At 38.3% G+C, this 25876-nt stretch overlaps 1 long non-coding RNA gene across 2 annotated transcripts in view; it reads right to left on the minus strand.

Moving 5' to 3' along the window:
- Positions 1–10838: 10838 nt before the first annotated feature.
- LOC107553927 (uncharacterized) overlaps positions 10839–25876 on the minus strand; it is a 33839-nt gene continuing 18801 nt past the window's right edge. The window contains exons 3-5 of one of the 2 annotated variants that reach the window (XR_001605011.1): positions 13663–13708; positions 12842–13259; positions 10839–11277 (exon numbers count right to left, since the gene is read on the minus strand). This is a non-coding gene — a long non-coding RNA (uncharacterized lncRNA). The remainder of the gene's footprint in view (positions 11278–12841; positions 13260–13662; positions 13709–25876) is intronic. The other variant, XR_001605010.1, reaches the window with a different exon arrangement.

Below are 25876 nucleotides of genomic sequence, written 5' to 3' on the forward strand. Positions count from 1 at the left end.
CGGTGTTGTTAACCCTGCTCAGGACTGAGGACCAGCGATACAAATGTACTCATAAAAAACTCATATTTGTGGTGCTGCTTAGTAAAATCTGTGAATGCACTGACAGTAACTGGAGATCCATTGATAAAGTGCTTTGCAGATTTGCTAAAAAAAACAAGCATTTATATGAATTATTTATATATTCTATTTTGTATTATAATTTTTTTACCTATGCCTTTCCCCACTTTTTCTTTCCCTGTTTATTATTGCATTGTTTAACATAATTATTCCCGGAATATGTAAACAGCCTAGGAATAACAGTATGAAAAAGAGCATTTTGTGCAACTCGACTGTTTTGCATTGCCAAGTGTTTTATTCATAAATGTAAACTATTCTTCTGGTTTCCAAAAAGAGTTTGAGATTGACATTCTGTCTTCTAACAAACTAAATAAAAGGCTACTAAAACTTGGAGCGTGGGCTCAAGTGTTCAAGTTTTTATATATATATATACATTTCTGTGTAACTGATTTATGAATGTTGTATTTATGTATTTATTTATTGTATGCTTCTGGTTTATTTTACTCAATTTGAAGTTCATTACTCTTCTCCTATTTTCTGTATTTATTCTCTAGTGTATTTTATGTAGCCTACTTAATTATCCTGGGATTTAATAATAGCTTCCTTTTTGTGAATCGTTTTCTATAGAATGACAATTGAAAGCAAATAAATAATCTCAGGATACACCTTTTACGATTTGAGGGTGAACAGAGCTGTAATCTATGAAATAGTCTTGAGTTGTTTTATATTTAATAGATGTAGAAAATAGTAGGTTAATAATGAAGAATGAGTAGTTGTGTCCACACTATTGAGTGGAGTAGTGTAAATAGCAGTGGGTCATGCATGAATTCACCCTCGCTCCCCTATGTCATTATCACGGTGTACAGTAAACAAGATCTTCTTATCCTATATTTACAAAAGATCTTTGTATGTGTTTGTCTAACTGATGCCTTTAACTGTCAAATACAAATGGAATGAATGTCGTGTGGTGTGCTCTTATGCTTACCTTTATTGATTTATTTTATTTTATATCACACGTAAGTGGTTTATTATTCTAGTTGCTTCTATAGCTTTTAAAACATGACTATAATTGTCCTACTGATCAAATCACATTTCAATGCATTTATTTAATGATTTTGTTCCTATTAGTCGTCTCCATTACTTTGGAACTAATTGAAAAAATACAGTGTTCTAGAAAGAGATGTTCAGTAAAAGGAGATGCTGTGTAAGCTTCAAACACACATTAAACTGGTGGAGCCGGTGTAAACAGTGCTTTAGTGCTTAGCATTAACTGACCATCCAGCTGATAGGGTGAAACTTTTATATTTAAATAAGTGACGTGACATGTGGCCAAGTATGGTGACCCATACATGGAATTAGTGCTCTGCATTTACTCATCCGTGAACACACACCCGGAGCAGTGGGTAGCCATTTTTTTGCTGCGGTGCCCGGGGAGCAGTTGGGGGTTCAGTGCCTTGCTCAAGGGCACCTCAGTCGTGGTATTGAAGGTGGGAAAGAGCGCTGTACATTCACTCCCCCCACCTACAATCCCTGCTGGTACGAGACTCGAACCCGCAACCTTTGGGTTATGAGTCCGACTCTCTAACCATCAGGCCACGACTTCCCCAACTACCCCTATAAGTAGACCATGGGTGGATGAATATGAATTTTGAACAGACTTAACAATGTCTTGATAACTCCTCAGAGCAAACTGATTTTTTTTATAGTGTTAGTTTATTAGTTTTGTTAAATTACACACTGAATGTGCAAAAATGTCCTTCTTAATTTACATAGTGGTAGTCACTGTGTATTTAAAGGACAAATCTCTGATATTCTTAGTTATTTGTATGACTTTCCATGTTTGATTGAATTGAAATCAGAGTAGATGGGTCCAGGGGGCTTTGTGTGTGTGTGTGTGTGTGTGTGTGTGTGTGTGTGTGAGAGCCACCTCTCCAGTGCGTCGTGCTGTCAGCATCACTACACAACCAAAATATATCTCTCGCACTTATGATTCAGTACATATTTTCCCCCTTTGGGAATATAAAGTTTACTTACAATAGTATCTGAATATATCTGAGTATCTCAAATATAATAGTTTAAGAACATGCCAAATACGACATAGGATAAAACTTAATGCCCATTAAATAGTTTAAAGTCAGATGACTTGACTGAAAATCATTATTATAATTGAAATCCACAAGAGGCATTAATAAATGAATCCCTCTCTTTCATCATTTGTACAGTGTGGTGGTGAATTGCCTTTATTACTATCTCTGCTGCATGCTTTATTTTTGGATGAAATACCATATCTGGGTCATGGGAGATCACAGTCAACGTTCACAGGCATTTCTGCTTTTTATCCAAGCTTTCTTCTTGGTGTCTGTTCCCTTCTTTCCAACTCCCTTGCTCTGCAGTACGTGACAATACTACAGCCCAGCTTTTGTATATCCAGTCAAACGCCCTCATTTCTAAATGGCATTGATTATTTTTCATGGTGATTTTTAACTGGAAACAGATCAAAATAATATATTTGATTAATTAAACATGATTTGATCTCTGTGGCTCTCAGCTGCTCTGCCCTTGAGAAACAGAGAGAGACACACATAGTTCTGCTGCAGTTGCACAGATTACAGATTTCTGTATCTGTGTCATTTGAATTGTATTACAAATGCAACACACCTGAATGACTTCCATGTTTGCTTAGATTTTTCTGCTTTCTGTTCGACATTATAATTTAATTTAAGGTTTATTTAAATATTATTGTTATAATAATAATAATTATTATCATAATAATTATTATAGATATTAAAATGCAGAGAATAGACCTGTTTGTATCTGCTTTCACTATATACAGCATTCATATTTCTTTTCTATTGTTTAAGGAAATGCAAGAGTGGCATTTATATGCCATTCTGATATCCAGTCCACTTAGAAGCATCATACTCATTCTATCAAATGTCATGCGATTTTTCTTGAGACATAATGTTATTTAAAGAAATTACACTGGAGGTGCTTTTGTTGCATGTATACACTTCTCTCAATGTAAATGTCACCTCCATGCATTGTTGACATTAGACCCTAGTCGCAAGCCCCAAACATCCCTATAGCACAGGATGAGATGGAATAATGTGCACATAAATATTATGCATTTTTTTGTCAAACCACAGGCGAAACGTGAATATTGTGGCATGTTCTCAGGAGAAACGTATTCAATTCTAAATATATGAAAACTCGTCTCTCATCAAGGGTTTACAAACTGTAATACTGCACGCAAATCAGTGTATTTCACACAGGCAATGGTGCAACAGGATTCATGACTATAGTCTTTCTTTACCTAGTGTCCTCTGAGCGAGGCCTTTTGAACAGACGACAAGCAGCTCTGAAAGAGGGGTGGACCGTCTCTGAGAGGGCCGCTTTGTGGGTCCATTGGGTCAGACAGATCTCCTGCTGTGAACTCCCACACCTTACAATCCATCTCTCCCTGATGGTCCCCAGTCTGTTGTCTCAGAGAAGTGCCTACCTAATTGTCAGAGCCCCTTAAGCCCAGAGCTGCTCAACTAAATGGAGCTAGATCTCATTTTTTAAGCAGTATTCTTTAAATAAGCCATATAGAATGACAAACAAAGTGAATATAGTACAATTTCAAATGGCCATTCCTAGAGATCAAGTCTAAGACATCCTGACTGAATGGCCTGCTGTGGTTATATGCTGAAGGCATTAGTTTGAATAGATTCTGCCACAGCTCTGCAGTCCACAAATGTGATAATTAAAAGAGAGGGGAGGGCGGGCTCTCCAGGAAAGAGAGAGAGAGAGAGAGAGAGAGAGAGAGAGAGAGATTTCTCTTCATCAAGTAATTAGCCAGGCTTTCATACGGAGCCGCTCGGCATCCTTATTATTTAGCGCTGGGTTGATGATGGACTTACAGAGATTCATGGACACACGTACCTGATGTGGCACATCTGAAAAACAGTAAGATCGTGGGATGAAAGCTGTCTGGATGCATCATATTCATGTGCCGTTATTTGCATGTCCGACCGGGTCCGCCCTTCTGTCATTGTTGCATTGTGTCTCTTCTATAGAGCAATCAGATTATTTTTTTTATTTTATGCCACCATTTGCGGTACTAGAGGATAAATTATGCACTGACATTTAGAATGGATGTTTTTGTTCACATTGCATTCATGTTATTTCTTTTTTTTCAGGTCTTTAAAAGCCAATATAAGTGTCAGTCTGTCTGTACAGGCCGTTTTTCTGGGTGAATGCTTTTCATGCGCTTTTTGAAATTAAAAAGTCTAAAAGTGTTTTCTACATGTTTCACACAATGTTACATTTCCATTTTTGATAAATTGATGCAGTCTACAGCTTGCATGGTTGCTGAAATTATTTGACAAATGACAATGATTATTTACTTAAAGTAAGCAAATGTAGTCTAATACTGTATAAAGCCTATGGAGCTGCTGAAGTCTGTAAAGTCAGTAACTTACAACAAATGTTGTGGTGATAAAGAGCTTGACCTTCAGGTCAAGGGTGTTTGGCCAGCATTTGACCTTGACCTCTAGGCATGTTATCTGCTGACCTCTTCTTGTTAAAGTCATATTGATTACTGATCCCCAGAGACCCGAGCTCACTGACCACCCATTTCTCTCCCTTTATTCTCATTTATTTTTACTGAAAATCTTTGTAAACATTTGTCATTTTCAAGTGCTTTGTGCAGTGTGTCACCTGTTTTACTGCCATCTCCATCATTGAAATAAATAAAAATATTGAATATAAATGAAAAACTCAACCTTTGTCATGTATATTATTAAATACATTTTTGTACAACATTATGAGTATTTCCAATTCTGACAGTTTTTTTTTATCTTCCAAAACTACATGGGCCTGTTTTCTTTATTTACATACTGTATTAGTTATATGATTATTTATTTATTATCATTATTATGGTTTTTAATACATTGACATAGAAAGCGTCTCGAGATATGCAAATATTTTGTGTTACTCTGTGTGTTTTACAGCATAATAATAATAATAATAATAATAATAATAAATTAAATTTTGCTTCCTTTAAAATAACTTACAAATAAAAAGGTTTCTAAATTTACACAGCGAAAACCTCCATGAGACATATAGTCCAAAAACCTTTATTTACACTCTCTACCTTTATTTTGTCTACAATTTCCTACATTGTTATCATATTTGCTGTTATGCAAACTCATTTATGTTAAAATTGAAACAAAAATTTAAATAAAATGTTAACTGTTAAAATTGCGACGATCATGTTATTCTTATACCTGATACTTGATTTTTAGATGTCTTGTAAAACACTTAAAATTCAAGTTAATTAAAATGGAAATTTAAAATACACTTAACTCATGAAAAATTGAAAAATTGATCATAAGTCACATATTTTGTCATCATCCAGTTTAGCTCTCTGGACGATGACATCAATGAACTGAATTTAGCTGGAAAAATTATTATTTATTATTGTCTTCTTGCATTATTAACTAACTATTTTCCTGTTTGACACTGTAAAGCTGCTTTGACTCAGTATTGTATGAAGCTCTATACAAATAAAGGTGACTTGACATATTTTGCATTACTTTACATGAGCTTTACTTTACCTCACCCTCACACAGTCCAGCAGCCCCTCGAATGATTCTCAGTAAAAAAGATTTCAGAGCACTGACCACGCAATGTGGTGGCACACCAGGAACAATAAGCCACCGGTGAAGTTCTCAAGGAATAGTTTGTGTCTGGCCATGAAGTGGGGGCTGGAGCGTTAGCATAACAAAGGCCCTAGAGCATGTGAACTTCAGGAACCTTTTGACCCCACAGCTCGATGTTTGAATGGCGCTAGGGCCTCCTCATAGAGCTCCTCCAACACTACTATTCGTGGCTAAATTGTTAATCAGGGTAATTTAATAAACTTTTCAATATGACTCCATCTCTCTTCAGGAGAGGCATTCACAGCCTCTGGTCCTCTTTCACACACACACACACACACACACACACACACACACACACACACACACACAAACACAAAGCTTGCTCTCTCTTTTTATTTAGTCGGTTCAGATAGCCAGCTGTTGCTCATAGTTTTCTGTGCAAATGAAATGCTGGAAGTGTGTGTACGTGTGTGTTTGGTGGCAGTGTAGTACCTCTGTACTTCAATGACTTAAATAACATCACAATCAATCACTTATGGCCATCATGGCACTGGGAAATTAATCAGGAAAATCAAAGTGCAATGCATTTTATTTTGTTGCTATTTACTCTGGGGAAACAAACCTGAAAAAAAAACATTTGAATGATGCATTGTTGTTAATGTATTTTTTGCTCTCTCTCTCTCTCTCTCTCTAAGGAAAATGTATAAGATGCTTTTAAGTTGCTTTTGCAAAACAATTCAACACAAGTCTGACATCTATTTTAACCATCGGCAATGATTCTTGCTCTCTATCATGCTAGCTGTATGAACGTCCTCAAAACCTCACTTCGTTTTGATAGCATCTCAATCCTTTTCATTTTCTCTTACACATTTTGAGACCCTTACCAATATGTTATCTCAAATGCAAGTGATGTCATGTTTAGGTGTGTTTGTCAAGGTGATGTCAGTGCAGTGACGATGTGTGTGTGTGTGTGTGTGAATCAGAGCATAGACTGCGGTATATGAGTAACAGTGAAGCTCCAGCTCTGTCTTCAGACCCCATAAATACAGTAGTGTATGACTCAATCCTCCAAATGAATCCAGGTTAAATTGTATATGTGAGCATATGTGTGCATGCACATGAATGTGAGACTGTCCATAGGACAGCACTTTCAGATTTGTGGAGAGCCTGTGTGCAAGTGGAGACCTCTAGGGTTCAGTAACTCAGCTTCTATGCAAGGCCACATCCATCTGTAAAGATGTATACATTTATGTATTTAGCAGATATGTTCTAACAAAGTCAGCTGCAAAATAAATAAATAAATAGATAAATAAATAAAATTAAAATTAAACAAATAATAATAATAATAAATGAAATAAATACAATAAAATTAATAAGTTATATGTTTTATGTCTGTCTGTCTATCTATCTATCTATCTATCTATCTATCTATCTATCTATCTATCTATCTATCTATCTATCTATCTGTCTATCTGTCTATCTGTCTATCTATCTATCTATCTATCTATCTATCTATCTATCTATCTATCTATCTATCTATCTGTCTATCTGTCTGTCTGTCTGTCTGTCTGTCTGTCTGTCTGTCTATCTATCTATCTATCTATCTATCTATCTATCTATCTATCTATCTATCCACACACACACACACACACACACACAAACACACAAAGTGACATTTAACTCTGAAATGTCACACTTGGGAAAAAAAATCTGTAACTTTTTTTTGATAGGGACACATGTCTGAAGTTCAAGTTGAAGGCTTCAGTGAGTTTAGCCGGCAACATTTGGTGTCTGACAAGGCAAGAAGTGAAAGACTAGGGAAACAAATGAAGGATGGGTCTCTAAGGACCTCCACCATGGTCTGAGCACTGGGTGAGGGGACTCTGTCTAGACCAGACCTCCTTTGTGAGTCCCCTGTGATCCCTATGTCCTGTCTGAATGGAGAAACTTGACCCTAGGACATGGGCTGGTGACAGAGATACAGAATCAGCAGTTTCGTTTATTTGTAAATATCAACTCAAAACCTGAAAATCACAATCTAAAGTATGTGAGATTTTACACTCTAAAAAAACGCTGGGTTAAAAAGGGAAAAACCCAGCTATTGGGTTGTTTTGACCCAGCGGTTGGGTTGTTTTGAACCCAACCACTGGGTCAAAACAACCCAATAGCTGGGTCAAAACAACCCAAAAGTTGGGTGTGTCCCTTTTTAACCCAGCGCTGGGTTATATTTAACCCAGCATGTTTTAGAGTGTAGAGATTAATTCAGATTAGTCTCAGATTTGTAGAAGAATGAGTTTCTAGATTATGGGAGATGTCATTTGTTCTTTGCATATTAATGTTTGCATCTCATGAATAGAATCAAATAGCTGTTAAATTCAATGAGACAGCAATAGTCTGTAGTCTGGCTGATCCACAGTCATAAGCCCACTGGATAATGGACAGGGACACTCATGGATAAGTTTGGAGTGGCTACAGTGTGAGAGGGTTTTAGGTATTATTTTGGACTGCAATTATACATGTATGAATGATGCATTCAATTTAGATGATTTTCAATTCTCTAATGGGTTTTAAGGACAGTGATTTTAATTGTAATACGAGATTGGGCATTTTTACTCATACAAAGGCTAATTAACAAATGTCTCAGGCATGTATGATGCATTTCTTGTGCAGAAATACCAGAGCAACTGACAAAGGTTATTTATTGTCTTTTACCTTGTCAAATAGATTGCTTTTGTATTTTTATTCAGCCCATGTGACATTCCTTCTTCCATGAAACACAAAAAAGAAAATTCTGAAAATTATACTGGTCGATCTTTTCCATGCAATTACAGTGAATGAAAATGGAATATTTTAAGCTTCAAAAACGATGCAAAATCATCATACAGGTATCATAAAAGTAGCCCAAAGAAGTCTATATTATATGTATTACAAGTCTTACACTTGCCTTGTGTGAGAAACAAGAGTCGTTATTAAATGAAAGCATAGCCATGTGTTCATGAGACAAGGAGCAATGTTTAATTCAATCAACTGTTTAATATATAATTGGCCTTAGAAATCAGTCATTACCAAATCAAAACCCCTCCAATATCTGGTTTAAAAATCTTATTGATGCCTTTCCTATTTTTCGTTCCTTTTCAAACAGAAATCATGAGTCTAAAGAGGTTTCCCAACTCTATGCAACATATTTCAAAGTTTGCAATTTAAATGATCTTTACAGGAGAAAAAGAACAACATAAACTTGCCCTCTGCTTCTGCCTTTCATCCATCAGTTTTGTTAGGTCTCATGAAACAATAATGCTTTGACTGTTGGTTCTGTATCAGTTAAAAAGCAAAATCACTCCACTTGTTTAAACCACACTGCCTCAAGGCATGCTGGGAGAAGAAAGGGGCTCTCAGAGCAGTGGGATAGCCAGATGAGATACAGATACTAATGTCAGCTATATAGAGTCCAAAGTCATTATTTTAAAAAAAACACTTTCCTGAGCCATTCACAGACATTTCTGTATTTCTTATTTTTAATTGTGAGATGAATATGTGATGCTAAACTGAAGTCAGAAACATGAGGTTTCTATCATATATTTCGAAATAATGCTTTCCTATACTTGTTAAACTATAATTGCATGCCTCCCCTCACTGCTTATTTTCCAGAAATTCAACTGTTGATTATCATTTTACTGTTATTTTGTGTGGCTTGTCACAGTCCTCATAAAGACAGTGGAAATGTGACAGCAGTGAACTCAGCAAACCAGAACTAAATCACAGGATGCAAGGCTTCAGCTAGCCTCTTATTGACCAATATAAACATTTTACACTCACCAAATGTGGTTTTGTAACAATAAACAACCATATCAATGCAAACATGCAGAGTGAGGAACTGTCCTTGCGTCTGAGCTCAGGCATTGACCACAAAGACACCACACAAAATACATAATCAGATTATTTTCATTTGGACCTTGCTCATACATTTCTGTGGAAAACATTTGTAAATGTAAATCATCATATTGTTGTAACATTTCACAGGCGGATTACATTGTGTGTGCTTGTGTATTATGAGTGAAACCCATTGTGTTCAGACTGTGGTGCCAGGCTAAAAAGAAACAAGAACTAAAACCTGCTACAGTTTTACTGTGGCCCAAAACTTGTCATTCTCAGTTTGAAGCGAGAGAGAGAGAGAGAAACCTCACAGGCCACTGCAACCCATCTGTGAAAATCAGTGAGGCATGTGTTCTGTCACAGGGGCCTCTTGCACAGGTAGATCTGTGCTTTGGAGGACATCACCCAGCATGCTTGGGGATTCTGACTGGCAGACAGACACTCTGGGAATATGTCACAGTTCTCTCTTTAAAAGTTATCTTTGTGCTATTCAGCCCGGCTCTGCGCGAGTACATATATGCAAACGCACACGCACAGGCGCGTGTACACCTCGTGCAGCAGCATATGCTCTGCTTTTCAGATGTATCCTTCTATTTGTCTGTAGAGAAATCCAAAAGAAGCTCCCTTTACAATGCAACTGGCTCTCATCTCCTTTAGCATGAAAGTGTGGAAAGTTCGGAAAGGAAGTGTTTGGTATCTCACCATCCATGGGGAGTGCGTTGTGTATCGCGCCTTGGAGGCTTTTCCCCTCCTTCCTGTTTCTCCCTTCTTTCCAATAAGAATAAGATAACACAAAGACCTGCTATCGGGAGATAAAGGTGAAATACTGCACAGTACTTTCCTCTTTCTTAAAGCAAGAAAAGAGAGAGAGTGCAAGTCCTGGAGTAGGTAATGGAGTTTTTAAAGTTAGATATACCTCTCACTGGCCTCACCAAGGTCACTTTCTTTGGCCTTAAAAGCACTCTCACTTTATTTTATTTTCTCTAAATTTCAAATGTCAACAAAAAGTATATTGAGTTTCATTGTTTGCGTCTGATTTCGGATCATTCGTAAGTGATTCTAAAGCAAAGCTAGCGGTGCTTTTTGTGGTTCTGTGTGTTTATGGACAATTCAATTGTGCTGTGGAGTTGAAGCGGCCAGTGCCATTGCTCTGGGAAGATCTACTCTAAAACCGTGTTTCATAACTGAAGATGGAACATCAGTCATCATAGATTTACAATGGACATCAGGTGACATGTTCAGACTGAAGCAATAATTCCCTGTGCAGCAGTTCCTTAGTGTGGCACTGATTCAACCATGTCAACCCTCTCAACAGATCCGAGACTGATCATTTTAATACCCAGAATATTAAATATTTCATCACCCACAGTTCAGCAAATAAATCACAAGACCTGTTCCCTTTCTTTTAGAAAAATGCACAATTTATTGAATGAATAAAATCAACAAGCATGCTGAAAAGTTGGACACTACAGCAATTTCATAAAAAATAATGCACTCCACACAAGATTCAAGGGTTATTCAAGCTACTTTGTATGTTGTGTACAATGTGCTGTCAGACTGTACTACAACATTAGGTCACAGTGGTCATCTTTCCATGTCGGCAAAGCTGAATGAAATGGGCAGCTCATTGGGTTTGTGACCTCGAGTCTTCAGCTGCTGGACACTAATGAGGGAGGCATGTGCTGGAGAGAGCTCTCTCAACCTGCAGCAGAGAGAAGAACACTTTAGAACAGATAGTCATTTAGACCTACATTACACACAGAAATGTTACATTAAACATTACTAAACATGAGGAGTTTAAAGTTAAAATTGAATTCAATTCCGTAAAAATTACACACTGACACACAGTTGTTTTAATGCCTTTACAAAAAATTAGGCTGAGTCTCGTTTTGCATTCATGTCATCAGAACTAATGTTATTAGTTTTGCACTTGTTATCTCGCACTTTTATACTTTCTTATGCTTGTACAATGCTATGTTATTAAAACCATGAAAGGCCAGGCGTTAACAGTGTTTTTAACTGAACCAGTGTTCAATAAGTTAAATGTATTATTCATTTTCATATAAACAAAATTAAGCATTATTATTTCAGACGAGAAAGTTACTTTTCTCAATTACTTTAATAATTATGCTCAACTTTCCTATACATACAATTAGTTCTGCAACAACAAGGCACAAGGGAAGAGTCCTCATAAGCATCACACAGTTGTCCACACAGCTTGCCAGTTTTATTAAAAGTTGTCTAGCACTAGGAGGGATTCTGACATTCCCAATATTCCAGGCTGTCTGTCGGCAGGCATACAGATACACACTTATTCCAACTGTACAGTTTGAGGAGAACAGATCAATGAGAAATAAAAAATGGAGGATTGTAGCAAAACGAACTGTCTCTATTGCCCTGTCAGACTTGAAGTGCACATTCATAAGTTGAATTCTGAAATGGTTTGGCGCTAATAGACCCGGGATGGCCCTCTGACTGCTGCTCTCAAGATCTTTCATCTGAAATGAAACCTCATCGTAGGCACTTCTTCACTCAGGCGCCATTGTGGGCCCATTGTTTTCCCCCGTTTCTGTGTTTCAAGTTGGCAATAAAAACAAACCAGCACAATGCACGCACAAAGATGAAATGATGCTTTAAATTTCATTGCCTTTGAGATCTGACTCACATCCTGAAACATCATCTTAGATGAAATGGACACTTCTCACTTCCACAACTCCTTCCACCGACCAGGAGTTCGACTTCTCAACAGGCCTTCGATTCTTCAACAAAAGGAAACTAAACCGTGCCTCATTATGAAACATGAATCAGGAGAATCACTTCGAGTCTAAGCCATTATCAAGGTACAGTACATGACTGACAAAAAGATTGCCAAGTTCTCAAAAATCTTCATGTACTGTTCGCTAACAAAGAGGAAAACAATAGAGTGTCCGACATGTTCTTGTCTTCACTTTTGTTCCTCCTCATCCTCTCGCATGGTTTTTGCTTACACGTCTCCTTATAACCTGATAAGAGTGTGTTTTTTTCTTGTTGTGAAGAACACAGGTCTGGGAGGGTCTGTGTTTCTGCCTCTCCTCATTATTTCTTGTTTGCTGTTGGGCAAGAGAATAACTTATCCGATTCCACTTACCCCCTATAGTTTTCTCTCTCTCTTTGGTTATTACAGTATTATATTTCTTAAAACCTTAGAAGGCGATAACAAGCATGAGAGGAGAGGACCTTTATGCCAGTGCATATACTGTTAGCTGTATATCGTGGACGTCACTTACGGTCATGTTGCCAGCACTTTCTTCAGAGGCTTGTTAGATTTGTCTCATCCAGCCATCTCCATTCTAAATCTCGTGTCCCAGAAAGTTAATAATTAAATACAAAAATCAAGACAACAACAAAAAGTACTTCAGCCCAGAGGAATAAATTAAAAGTGCTTGCTACATACAGCTGCCTCAGGAGAAGCATGTGCCTTTGAAGTGTGGTCCAAGATCGGCACAGATGTGTTTTTCAGCATCACTTTGCTTTTACTGACTCTGCAGAATTCATCACCCTATCTGTGTCAGATTCTTCTCCGACCGCACATTATTTCTCTGAGCAATGAAAGAGGTGCTTGAGCCACTCTTTTCCAGAACTGAACCCTGCGACTCAATCCAGTGTGCGCTAACCACTCCTGCTTGATTCAACCACACTGCTGTCCTGAATGAAAAGAGCAACATCATCTATAGATCTCAAAAACTATCACCTACATATTAAATTAGTGCGCTAAATAGTCAAAAACTTGACCTGATCACTAAATACTACTGATAAAAGGGACAATAATAGGTGTTTCCCAAAGTTCACTCATAAACCTCACTTTGGGAAACACCAGCTTGGCCAGGCTGAAAGTTAACCAGCAAACCAGAAGCTTTGTTTCTTCATGTCTTTGCTTCCTAGTCAAAGGGTTTTAAAGAGTGCAAATGAGTGATTTTTTTACTTTTTTCTTTGATTCACATCAACCAGCTTTAACTGGTGAATTGTTTTTGTCCCTCTGTGACCACTTCTTAACCTCAGACATGACCCCTCATTTTATGTGACATAAATAACGAAACAATCTACTAACCTTCCTTCCTCACTTCAAAGAGCAACGCACGTCCTCAGAAGCATCACTAGAAGGGAAGAAAAAAAAACACAATAATTAGTGTCATGTTTGAATGAACTGCTTCTATATGTCTAGTTAAACCCGTCAAAATCTCTCTGCTCCTTTCTGACCTAAAGTAAATGACGTGCCCTACTTCTTCCTCCACCTACAGCTCTTTTGTTGGTGTAGATAAAAGCACCTCCTCAACACATATCTGACAATGTATAAGTAAAGGACATTCCAGTGCACAGTCTCACTACCAACCCAACAGAGGAACACTAAAAGAGTTTCAGCTATTATAAATAATTTACAGAATTTTTCATTCGCCCTTTTAACCCCTCTGCAAAAAGCACATTTGGCTCAGGTTAAAAATATATGCTCCACATATCTGCCTCGGTGTTTGAAGGCGAATCATAACCTGGAGAAGTCTGTGGTTTAGTTGAGTCCCACGTTGTGTGAAAGTCAGTGCTTTCTTGTGTTGATGTGAGAATAAATACATGTGTGACTACAGGTCATAGGAATATAAAAATGTTAAACAAATATCGTCCCTGACCAGGACGTTTCTCCATTCAACCTTGAAATGTTTATCCTACTACTATTTAATGCAACTAATGCACATTATCACTCTCGTTTCTTGTCCCGCCGAATCAAGCGCTTTGCCCTGGGTACCCACGCTTTGGTACGGCCCTGGCATCCTGTAGTGTTGCCATGGAGACCAGGATAAACCTATGCTCTTCCACCAGGCAAGATGGGTGAGGCCGAGCATCCATGTACACACAAACACACCCCCATCTTGGTATCTGACACCAGACAGCACAAATATCTCTTCGCCAGGGGCTCCTCTCCTTTCATATGTGTGTAAATTAATTCATGGCCATCTAAGAGTGGGCAAAACCAACCCTGTCTTCCAACGGCTAACCCAATGGAGCAGGGGCAGCCCTGTCGTAGGGCCTTTCAGAAACGGCTAAATCTAGATAAATACATTTAGCACTGTGTGAAAACCTATTCACCAAAGTGGTGCAATATTTTCAAATTTTTTATAAATTTCATAAATCTTCTCAGTTTTGACACTCTAATTAGATATTAAGTAGTTCATATTTATCCATGAAATATTTTCTGTGTGTGTATAGATCTCTGTGTGCTTTTCTGGGTATCCAGGGACATGTACAGTTTATCCATCTGTTCATCTAGAAATGGATTCATTTCATTAACTGTTTTCAATAATGTAACAGTGTTCTTGTTCAGTTTTTCTCTCTCCACTACAACATTACATATGCACTACCACATCCACTTACAGAGCAAGTATGTGAGTCCACAAACATACTGAAACACACACACTCCAGCACATGTGATCTACAAACGCTGTCTGATGTTTATATTAAAATTAATCAGGCGGCTCAATGTTTTAAATCATTACTCTAAAGAACTCTGTCTCAAGTTGGCTATAATCAGTTACAGAAGTGGAATATATATTGCTATATTATTAAACAATATTTTTAAACAACATCTGATATTATTATTTATATACATTATATATGTTTGTTTGTTTATGATTTAACGCCATGCGAGCTACCTCAGCTATATTCATGGCGATATACATTATACATTATATATAATGCATTTTTTATTGTAAATAAAGGAAATGTATTTGTATGCATTGTTTATTTGTACATATTTATTTGTTATTTAACAATTCAGTATATGATAACATCATCAACAACAATAATTATAATACATATTGTTGCAGGTTTGATTTCCTAGTATCTTCATCTCTTATCATAATTTCTCTCCCCAGAATGGAAGAGCCTCTACTTACCCATACACTAAAAATAAACCTTTGTGATTGGAGGGCTAATTTGAAGTGTCAATTATTCTCATGCAAATGCATATGTTCTTTCTCACATTCAAAAGAGGCTGAGCACAGATGGCTACCCACAAATCATGCCACGCAAGGCAAAGCAGCTGGCCAGACAATAAGATCTTGTATAATGTGATGATGGTGTCTGCATGTCTGTCTTCCCTTGTGCTGGTGGATGCTTTTACTGATAGCAATGCTTTGCTAAAGGAAGGATGTAATCTAGCTCTTGTTTACCACCAACAGAATGATAAGCTTTACTACAAACAAATCAGCTGATATGGATAAATTCATGACCATTTATCAGTAGAAGTCTAATAAAATAAAATAAAAAATACAAAGAGGTCAAAATAGAATAAAGTATGCATTATTTTCATATACGCTGGCAAATGTGGGCAGCAAAACAGGAAGGAAGGAAGGAAGGAAGGAAAGAAAGAAAGAAAGAAAGGAGACAGTAAGGAACAAGAGGCTGCTCTCTCAGTGTGACCTGAACAAGCCACTGAAACGTGATTTCTGACAGTTTGCTAGCACTCAGGCTGAGAGACAGCGGCCTCTATGCTTTCACGCTAAAGACCATGATTTTGCCGGCTGACAGACACACCTGCTGCGAAACCAAGCAACTCCAGGGCAAATATGTGGAAAGAAAGAAAGAAAGAAAGGAGACAGTAAGGAACAAGAGGCTGCTCTCTCAGTGTGACCTGAACAAGCCACTAAAACGTGATTTCTGACAGTTTGCTAGCACTCAGGCTGAGAGACAGCGGCCTCTATGCTTTCACGCTAAAGACCATGATTTTGCCGGCTGACAGACACACCTGCTGCGAAACCAAGCAACTCCAGGGCAAATATGTGGATAGGCTTTAACAAACTAGCATGGTAATAAAGCCATGCTAGTTTGCATAGCATTCTCCTTCAAACCATTTCTCCTGCTGTTGTACCTGCACTCACTCACATCGTTAACACATCCCTTCCCACTGGTGTTTTTCCCTCAACATTTAGTTCTTCAACTTCTTAAGAAACCCACTCTTAACCCAACTCTTTTAGAGAACTACAGACCGGTTTCCCTTCTACCTTTCATTGCAAAAACACTTGAACGAGTTGTGTTCAACCAAGTCTCAGCCTTTCTCACACAGAACAACCTCCTGGACAGCAACCAATCTGGCTTCAGAAGTGGACATTCGACCGAGACTGCCTTGCTTTAAGTTGTTGAAGCCCTAAGACTGGCAAGAGCGGCTTCCAAATCTTCTATACTTATATTGCTAGATCTGTCTGCTGCTTTTGATACGGTAAACCACCAGATTCTCCTGTCAACCCTATTGGAAAATGGCATCTCAGGAACCGCACGCCAGTGGTTTGAGTCTTAACTCTCAGATAGGTCCTTCAAGGTATCTTGGAGAGGTGAGGTGTCCAAGTCGCAACATCTAGCTACTGGGGTACCTCAGGGCTCAGTTCTTGGACCACTTCTCCTCTACCAACAAAAACTCAACTGGAAGATGTTTTACCCAAAACAACTAGTCCATTGAATTGGACAGTCCCCTTGAAGAAATATGATCTTTACTAAAGGAAGCACTGTTAGCCTATGCGTATTAAAGAACAGTCTGACAAATCTGATTAGAAGAAAATTTCTGTCAATAATAACTAGCAGATGTTGGCCTTTTGTCAGGTCCCTCAAGTCCCTGTAGCTCACATGATGCTAGCAACCTCAAGGTCATGGGTTTGCTTCCAAGGAAATGTTGAATAAATTGAATATCTTGAATGAATTGGATTTTTTAAATCAACAGTTTACAGGAAGTTGGGAAGTTGTCATCAGAAATGGTTTGACACTATTTTGATATTTTGTAAAACACTATTTTGCTATTCAATGCAATTAAATGTTACATGTAGAAAATTGGCATGATTAGAAAGTCCAAAATCCATACATATTTAACTCAACTCACAAATAACTGAATATCACTAAGGGTATAATCATAATTATATCTTAATCTGAACCTGCTGCTGCAACACTGCTAACTACAAACAACTTAGTAGTTCAATGGAATCAGCAGTAAAGGTTTACTTCCAACAGGATTCTGAAATCCTGCACTACAAAATGGTGGCTCACTTCACACCAAAAGCTAAGTCCAGACAAGTAACCATGATACTGTCACAAACACTGTCACTGTGAGGGCGGACATGCCTATTCACACAGCTCACACTAGTCTCTCCATGTGCCAGTGTTTTTCTTTTTCACCTATCTCCCCCCAAAAAGTGTGTGTGTTCATACACATCAAAACGGTAAGGTGAATCCTTTTGAGCTGGCAGTGCAGTTGGCCACAGAATGAATAAACATCCATGTCAGGAGAAACTGATACACTCCCCTTTTCAAGCAGACGGGCCTCTCGTGGGAAATCCAGCACTAGCACAATGGATAGAGATGGCCTTTTGTTGAGTTTTCTCAGCTATTGGCTAGTTCTTCTCTCGAGCCTGTAGCCTGGACAGACCACTCCCCTCGGTTCCTATTCCCCCTCTCGCACACAATTCACTTTTACCTTTTCTATACTAATGCATACTAGAATGTGTTTCTTTGTTAATTCAGAAAGTTGGAAATCAGAAATGATTAATATGTACATTGTGAGTCTGCTAGTTCTCAACAGGGGTTGCTGGTACGTTGGTGTACCTACCAGGCTTAAAAACAGCTAGTTTAAATACCTAAGTTGGAAATTCAGACTAGCCTAAACTGGTCTTTTCAGCTCCTTCCTCAACACAGATAATGACCTCATAGTGAGGATTTTTAATTCTGGCTCTAAATTCTCTGAATATTATAACACCATGATGTTCATCCAAAAAAACTAAAAAAAAAACTAAAGGAAGAGCTCCCTACAGGTCAAACTGAGGGAATGTACATGAAGTTTATCCATAGAAGTCCATAGTATATTTTGGCTGGCTGAGTCGAGTGATTTTCAACGTCAACACTAAACTTGAAACTAGACTTGAACTTGACATATCACCTACTTTACATGTACTTTACATGTACCCATGTTACGTACAATAACTATGACAGTTGACAGGTCACTACTACCTTCGCTGCTAGTGATTTTAAGAAAGATTTGAATGATTTTAATAAAACCAAATTATCTATCTATCTATCTATCTATCTATCTAATACTAGGTAATATATTAATTTGATATATTATAGAATAGCAAAACCCAATTAGACAGAGTTGCAGTTTTATACTAAGTTGACCACAGTGATGTGACAATATCTCAAATCTAGATTTGTAAATCTTGAGCTCAGTTTACAATTTTTCATTTATGCTCGAAGAGAAGATTTCTCCCACTCCCCCTCATCTTTCATTCCCTTGCCCTATTCTTTGCTTTCAGCTCCCATCTGAGTCAACAATAAAGTTGTTATGCATGACAGTTTGGGGAGCAGAATAGGTACTGCCCGAGCCTGCTGTGTGGCAACAAAGTGGGCCCATTCTCTTCGGCAGGGCTCAGTTACGGGGCCCTGGGCAGTGGGACAAGGACAACATTGCTGGGACATTCCCAGACTGATGGAAACAAAAAGATTCAAACCACAGAGAGTCTTGGACCCCCTTGTCCTTACAGAGAGGACATCTTGATGAACAGGCCAACTAAGTGAACTAAGTATCTCTCCTCGCAGTTGAATGGGGACCTGATTAAAGATACAGGAAGGATGGCACAATTTGAAAGATTTTTTTTATTTGGTCCTCAAAGGAATAGTTCACCCAAAATTCACCAAAAATTTTGTCATTTCCACATTTACTCCCCCTCATGCCATTGCAAACCTGTATGACTTTCTTTATTTTGTGCCCACCAAAATGTTATCAGCATAAAGATTACTGAACATACAAGTGGGGTTCCAAAAGTCAGAGATAATTTTCAAAATCTGAGTCAAACTCTAATTTAAACCTGGACACTAATCAAATAAATACATGTTTCAAGCTTCTTCTCAAATCATGATGGAGGACATGATCATCAGGCTTGACACAAACTTGTAGAGTTCATGATTCTTGAGTGCTGCTATCATTTAAGCAAAAGAGAGACACTTCCACTGCACTGCTTTTGCATAGTTTTTCTATGAAAACATGTTCCAGATGAACATCTGGGACCACTGCGCTTGCAGCATCTCACACATGACATTGCATTCTGAAAACACAACAAATTTTCTTAAAAAATGCATCTCTAGACCTTGCACTTTCTTTTTATTTCACTATCCTCTCTCACGTTCTGTGTGAATGGCCTCTAAGACATTCTCAAACTCACAATATCATTTATACCAGTATAATTTGTAATGAATGAATGAACAAACAAATAAATAAAAAAATGGTAGCATTTTCATACAGGCCCAACAGTCTCGTCCCCCTGTCTCGGTAAACCCCCCTGGTGTCTTGAAGCAGACGGATAACCAGGCATACGAGAAAGTGCTTACGCGGGGTCCCGAAATCAGGGGACCATATGTTCAAACGTTCTGTATCATTATGCTGTGCGGCGGTGCACAGGGAGACCACCATAACTTAGTTTGTCGTCCATACAAAGTTTGGGCCAAGCTTGGATGGATTCATTAGATGGCCTTTCTTTGTAGCCAATGAAGCTCAAAAGACCTCCAACAAAGGAGCTAATCACAGACTCTCTCCTCAGCTTTGGCCAGAGTCTTTCTTTTCACTGGGTCTTAGATCATTTCTCACAGCTTGCTGGCCAGCTAGCTCCGAGCTTGTCTGGACAGACACACAAAGCTTTCGGATATTTATCCTCTGTGTATATGTACAGCTGTTGTTTCTATAGGACGAGTAAGTTTGCACATGTGAATGTGCCCACACACATGCACATACATACACACACACAGAGCTGCTACTTTTGTTGGTTTTGTGTCGCACACAAACAGACCTGCACTTGTGGGGGTGCCGATGACTTCTGTTGGTAGTGGTGTGCTAATGTGTATGTTTTCATATGTGTGTGAGTAATATGTGTGAGGGCAAAACAGACAATGCAACTGCAGGCCATTCTAGCATTGACCTTGAACCCCAGTAGCCTTCATTCCCATGGTTGCTGTGTGAGTCCTTGTGCATTGGAAGCCTTTTGGATTTGTGTCTCTGATCTCTATCCCTGCAATACAACACTCTCCTCTCTCTTATGGGCGTAAAACACTGTGTTCTGTGCCCGTTATATGCCCTGTTGTGTGTTATTCATATTCATACTCTTTAAAAAATGCAGATTGCAAAAGGTTTTTGCAGCCTGATGCCAGTGTAGAATAAACGTATTTCTATTGTTCTTTAGAGAACCGTCTGTGTACCGGTATACTTCAAAGAACATAAAAAGGCTTCACTTTCCTCTTTTAACAGATAAGCCGATGTGAAGAACCTATATATGTATCAAACATATCTGAATATTTCACTAGTTCTTTATAATAAACGTGTTCTTTGATGAAGCTAAGTTACTACAAAAATATGAAGGTAAGGATAGAGAGAAACAATAGAACCTGCCCGGGTTCAAAAGTAAGGTAGTGGGAACAGCATTTTACATAATTTCTAATACAATTATTATGGTAATTTAATATATACACTACTGTTCAAAAGTTTGGGGTTAGGAAGATTTTTTAATGTTTTCGAAAGTAGTCTGCTAAGTTAAGTCTGTTATTAATTTAAAATAACGGTTTTCTATTTTAACATATTTTAAAATGTAATTTATTCCTGTGATGGCAAAGCTATATTTTCTGCAGTTTTCAGTTACATGATCCTTCAGAAATTATTATGCTCATTTGGTGCTCAAGTAACATTATTTATTATTATCAAATGTTGAAAAGAGTTTTAGTACTTTCATATTTCACAGTTGCTTATATTAAATGCTTAATATATTTGTAGTTTATGACATATTTAAAATTCTTTGTTTATTATTTCTTTAAAACAACAGCAATTATTTGAAATAAAAATATTTGTAACAATGTAAATGTCTCCAGGGTCACTTTTGATCAATTCAATGCGGACATACTGAATAAAAGTTTTAATTTATATAGATAAAAAAAATATTGCCCTCAAACTTTTGAATGGTAGCATATATACATACCTCAAGTAATTTATACATTGTATGTTGGATTTCTTTACAGTTACCAGCCACTGGTGAGTGTTTCATTTATGTGCTAAAGTCTATTTAGGGCCAGAGCTTTTATTATTATGTTTATTATTATTATTATTATCCAAAATGAATTGCATTTTTCAGGGCATATACAGTACATGCTTGAAAACCATAAAAATTTGCACACACGCCAGAAGTGGTGAAAATGTACGTCTGCTATACAGTAGGTTTCAGAAGTGGGTGTGGCAAAATGGTACATGTACGAAATTTGGTAGACACATGTAACACACCAATACCTACAAAAAAGTATCCGAAGTATCCGAAACCCAACAGGAAGTCAGTTATTTCAAATTTTCTTGGCAAATTTTGTGTCATTTTGTGGTCTGACAAAGTTCGATGTTTTGCCATGGAAAAGGAAGTGGTTGTAACTCAACCATACAATGTCCGATCTGCCCCAATCTTCACATGTTTGATAAGAGACCTGCCAATATTCCATTATAGTCATAACACCACCAGCTGGCAGCAGGAAGTTTGGCACTTATAAATGACTTTGACATTTTCCTACATATTTACCACTTTAAATGCATATTGCCCACCGTTCCCCGTTTTCCTAAAGCCACCGGGTGGTGGTAAGCCCGGGTACAAGGGCCCTTTCAGCGCTGCTTGCAGCTTTAATTGTAATTGTATTTGCCACTTGGCGAGTCTTAATATTCGACCCTGCAACCAATTATTATTAGATTTGGACTATTAGAAGTATTCATTGCAACATGTTATGCGAATGAGAGATAGCTGTTAATGTATTTGTCTTCTTATTTTGTTTGTGTTGCATTGAAGCAATGCAAGAGATCTCATATTTTATCACATCGCATGCCATTTTCTCAAATAACAACCACTAACATGAAAAGAAAAGAGGGAAAAGTGCACTGACACAGGGTATTTCTTAGTTGCAGCGAAGGTCTGCACGCACCCCCACCCTTTCACTTCTCAGCGGCACCCACAGAAGGCAGAAAGGCTTTCTGACATTGCCCTACATTCAGCTGACTGATCCCACACACACAGTATTCTGTCACAAATAATCATTACAGCCGCACCCGTGCCCCGCACACACACCCTCTTTCTTTCCCACTGTATTAAATATTGAAGATTTCAACTTTCAACTGGGAGCATGTTCAAGCACCCTCCCAATCAAAACACAGAGACATACACACACACACACACACACACACACACACACACACAGACAGTCCTAGCTGCAATACAAACCACCTCTATTAGAGTGTCAATCGTTTTCAGATCTTTCCTTTCTTGCTGGCGCTGAATTTCAGAATATACGGAAGCCCTACATTCTTAGACGTGACTGTGCCCACGCCCATCCATCCATCCATCCATCCATCATCACACATTTATGTGCTTTCTTTCTTTCCGTATCCCTTTGTTCCTCTCTACACATCAAGGTGCCTTGCATTTCTGCCTAATGTTGGCTAAAGCTTTCTAAAGAATGCCACCCGAGCGCTGCTGCCTGCCTCTGTAGCGAGTACCCATGTCACCGGGTCGTCATTAATTATTCCCTTGCTTACAACATTCTGTTGCCACGGTAATATGCCATTAAGGGAGCCAAGCGAACAGCAGTCTCTATGCAAATGAGGCTGCCACAAAGACCCTGGGCGCGGATTTGCAGATCGGAGGACGCTGCGACGGACACTCTAGAATTGAATAAAGGGACGATAATGTACCTGGGCTTCTTTTTAAAACATAACGGTTATGCTGAACGAGTGCAGGAAGGAGCAGAGGAGGAGGGTTCGGAGGAAGCACATGGCATTTTAGAAAATACAGGGGTGTGTGTGAGGTGTTTGACAGACATTTGAGGGACGAGTTGGCAGGGGCCATCAGCTTAACAGCAGATGCCTCGGTGACAAATCCGCAAGTCTTCAATTTTTTTATATAACTCGCATGTGATGATGTGGAGAAAATAAAGAGGTTTGAAATGAAGGCCTTAAATTTAGAACATGTCCTTGTTGTCCTGAGGAGTTTGCTGGGATTGCGGTGCCCACGGTAGTGGCAGAAGTAGTTGTGCGCAGCTTTAGATAAAAATCAGTGAATCAAATTTACCTGTGATGTATCAAAACAAGAAGACGAGACGTCTGTGAGAAGGGAAAAATGAGAAATGTAAAGATGAAGATTTGTGCCCCGCTGAAAATTATGCTGTTTTGGCATGTAAACCCTGAGCCAATCAAAAGTGACGTTCTTGAAGCATTTACGGAAGGCAGACCAAATCAGCAAGAAATCTCAAGGCTGCATTACTCACACACTGAAATATTATAAATAAACCACCACAACCATATTCGCGTTTATAAACAAATCTGTGCAATTTTTTTGGCTCAGTGTGTGCAATATTTGACTGACATTCGTAGTTTCTGCATTATTAATATTAAGAATCATAATAATAACACAGTTTAGTATTATTATAATGCCAGAATTACAAAAAAAGCGAATTAACATTTTTGTTTCAACACACGTTTCAAACTTGAAATGCAATTATTACACAATCCTTAAAAAAAATATTAAGCTTTACAATTTTCATTGAAAAAGTCATCAGTTTGACAAATAATTTTACATCAGAGTAATGAATTGACTGATGCCGCTCAATTTGAGATTCTAGACAGAAGTCATGGCAGGTTGCTGGAGAGGAAATGTCCCCTGCCTTTTGGATACAGATTGCAGCCATTATCAGGACAATTTCCCAGGTGGAGATAAACATCAGGGGAGTCTGGGATAACAGTGAATAAGAATCACAGATGAGGATTCGTTTGTTGGGGTGGGGTGGAGGGATCTACAATTTTATATGCAATTGTCGTTGTCTGCTGCAGACCTTTCTGCTACGTTTATTTTGTAAAAGCCATCACTACCAGGAGCTGAAACGGGGCATTGGGTGCCTTCACAATTTCGAGGGCATTCTTGTGTGCTACTTCTAATATGTGATGTGATTTAACAAATTCCAGGTATCAGATATATTTGATATGAAGTAAACAGAGTTGAGAGAGGAAGAGAAAATAACAACAAAACAAGTTCTGAGAGGATCTGATGACAGACAGATCTGTCTTTGTGTTTCTATACACTTCCTTTACACTAAGTTATATTTTGAGTAAGGTATATTTACACTAAGGTATGTTTTGTGCCTTTGACAATCATGTAAGGACTTTCTACCTCTCTCTGTGTCACACACACACACACACGAACAAGCACACACACAATGGGCAAAACCTGTCACTTGCTGCTGAGAGTCCAATCAAGCATTTGAATGCAGTGACAGATTCCGTTTTTTTTTTTTGGAAATGACGACATTTATTTATCAGGGAGAGAGAAATTTCACTCAAAGACCCCACATTGCTCTGCCAGGGTCAGTCTGGCCATGCTAATTGATTGCTTCTCACTAACAAGGATGTAAAGTCCTCCATTGTGCACCTCTTCCTCTATGCTAATGAAGTCCAAACACAACACACTCTTTCTTTCGTTTCCTCTCCGCGTCCCCCTTCCTCGCTTTCTCCGATAGGAGGTTTTGATGTGAAGATGCTATGACAGGCTTGCTCTCTTTCTCTCTCTGCAACTGGCACGAAAGATGTGATAGGAGCCAGGACCAGGAAGCAGTAATGGGATCATGGGAGAGTGATTGCAAACACACACACACACACACACACACACTCCAAGTTTCCCCTCACACTGCCCTTAATGAGGGGTAAAGGGACAATATCGTCATTGTTACCCCCCTGTTTGGGAACCTTGGGCCAAGAACAATAGCTGTTTACCCAAGCAGTAGTGAAAGTCCTCACTGTGTCCGTTAATTAATCAGAGCGCTTCTGATTACATCTGCTCTGTACAACCCACTTAAAACTACTTTCACATCCAGCCATTAGAGATGAGGGATTCTCGGTACTGCTTCCAGTCTCTTTCATTTGGTTTTTACACCAACACGATCTTCTATTCGTATTTGTAGTGTGATCACAAAAAATCCACTCACACACACACACACACACACACACACACACACACTCCTCCCATCTGTACCCTTATTGCCTAAGAGCACTCATTCCCCTGATTTTCATGTGTTTTATCAGTAAAATTACAAAGGCTATAGAGGCAACGATACAAATAAGGGGGGGAAATAAATCAACAGTAATAATAAGAACAACAACAACAATAATAATAGTTTTAGTATAATAAATATCAATGCATAATGGTATAATGAAATATTTATTATTATTATTAAAGCCCATT

This window comes from Sinocyclocheilus grahami, unplaced genomic scaffold (assembly GCF_001515645.1).
Source record: "Sinocyclocheilus grahami isolate Dianchi unplaced genomic scaffold, SAMN03320097.WGS_v1.1 scaffold486.1, whole genome shotgun sequence".
Classification (NCBI taxonomy): domain Eukaryota; kingdom Metazoa; phylum Chordata; class Actinopteri; order Cypriniformes; family Cyprinidae; genus Sinocyclocheilus; species Sinocyclocheilus grahami.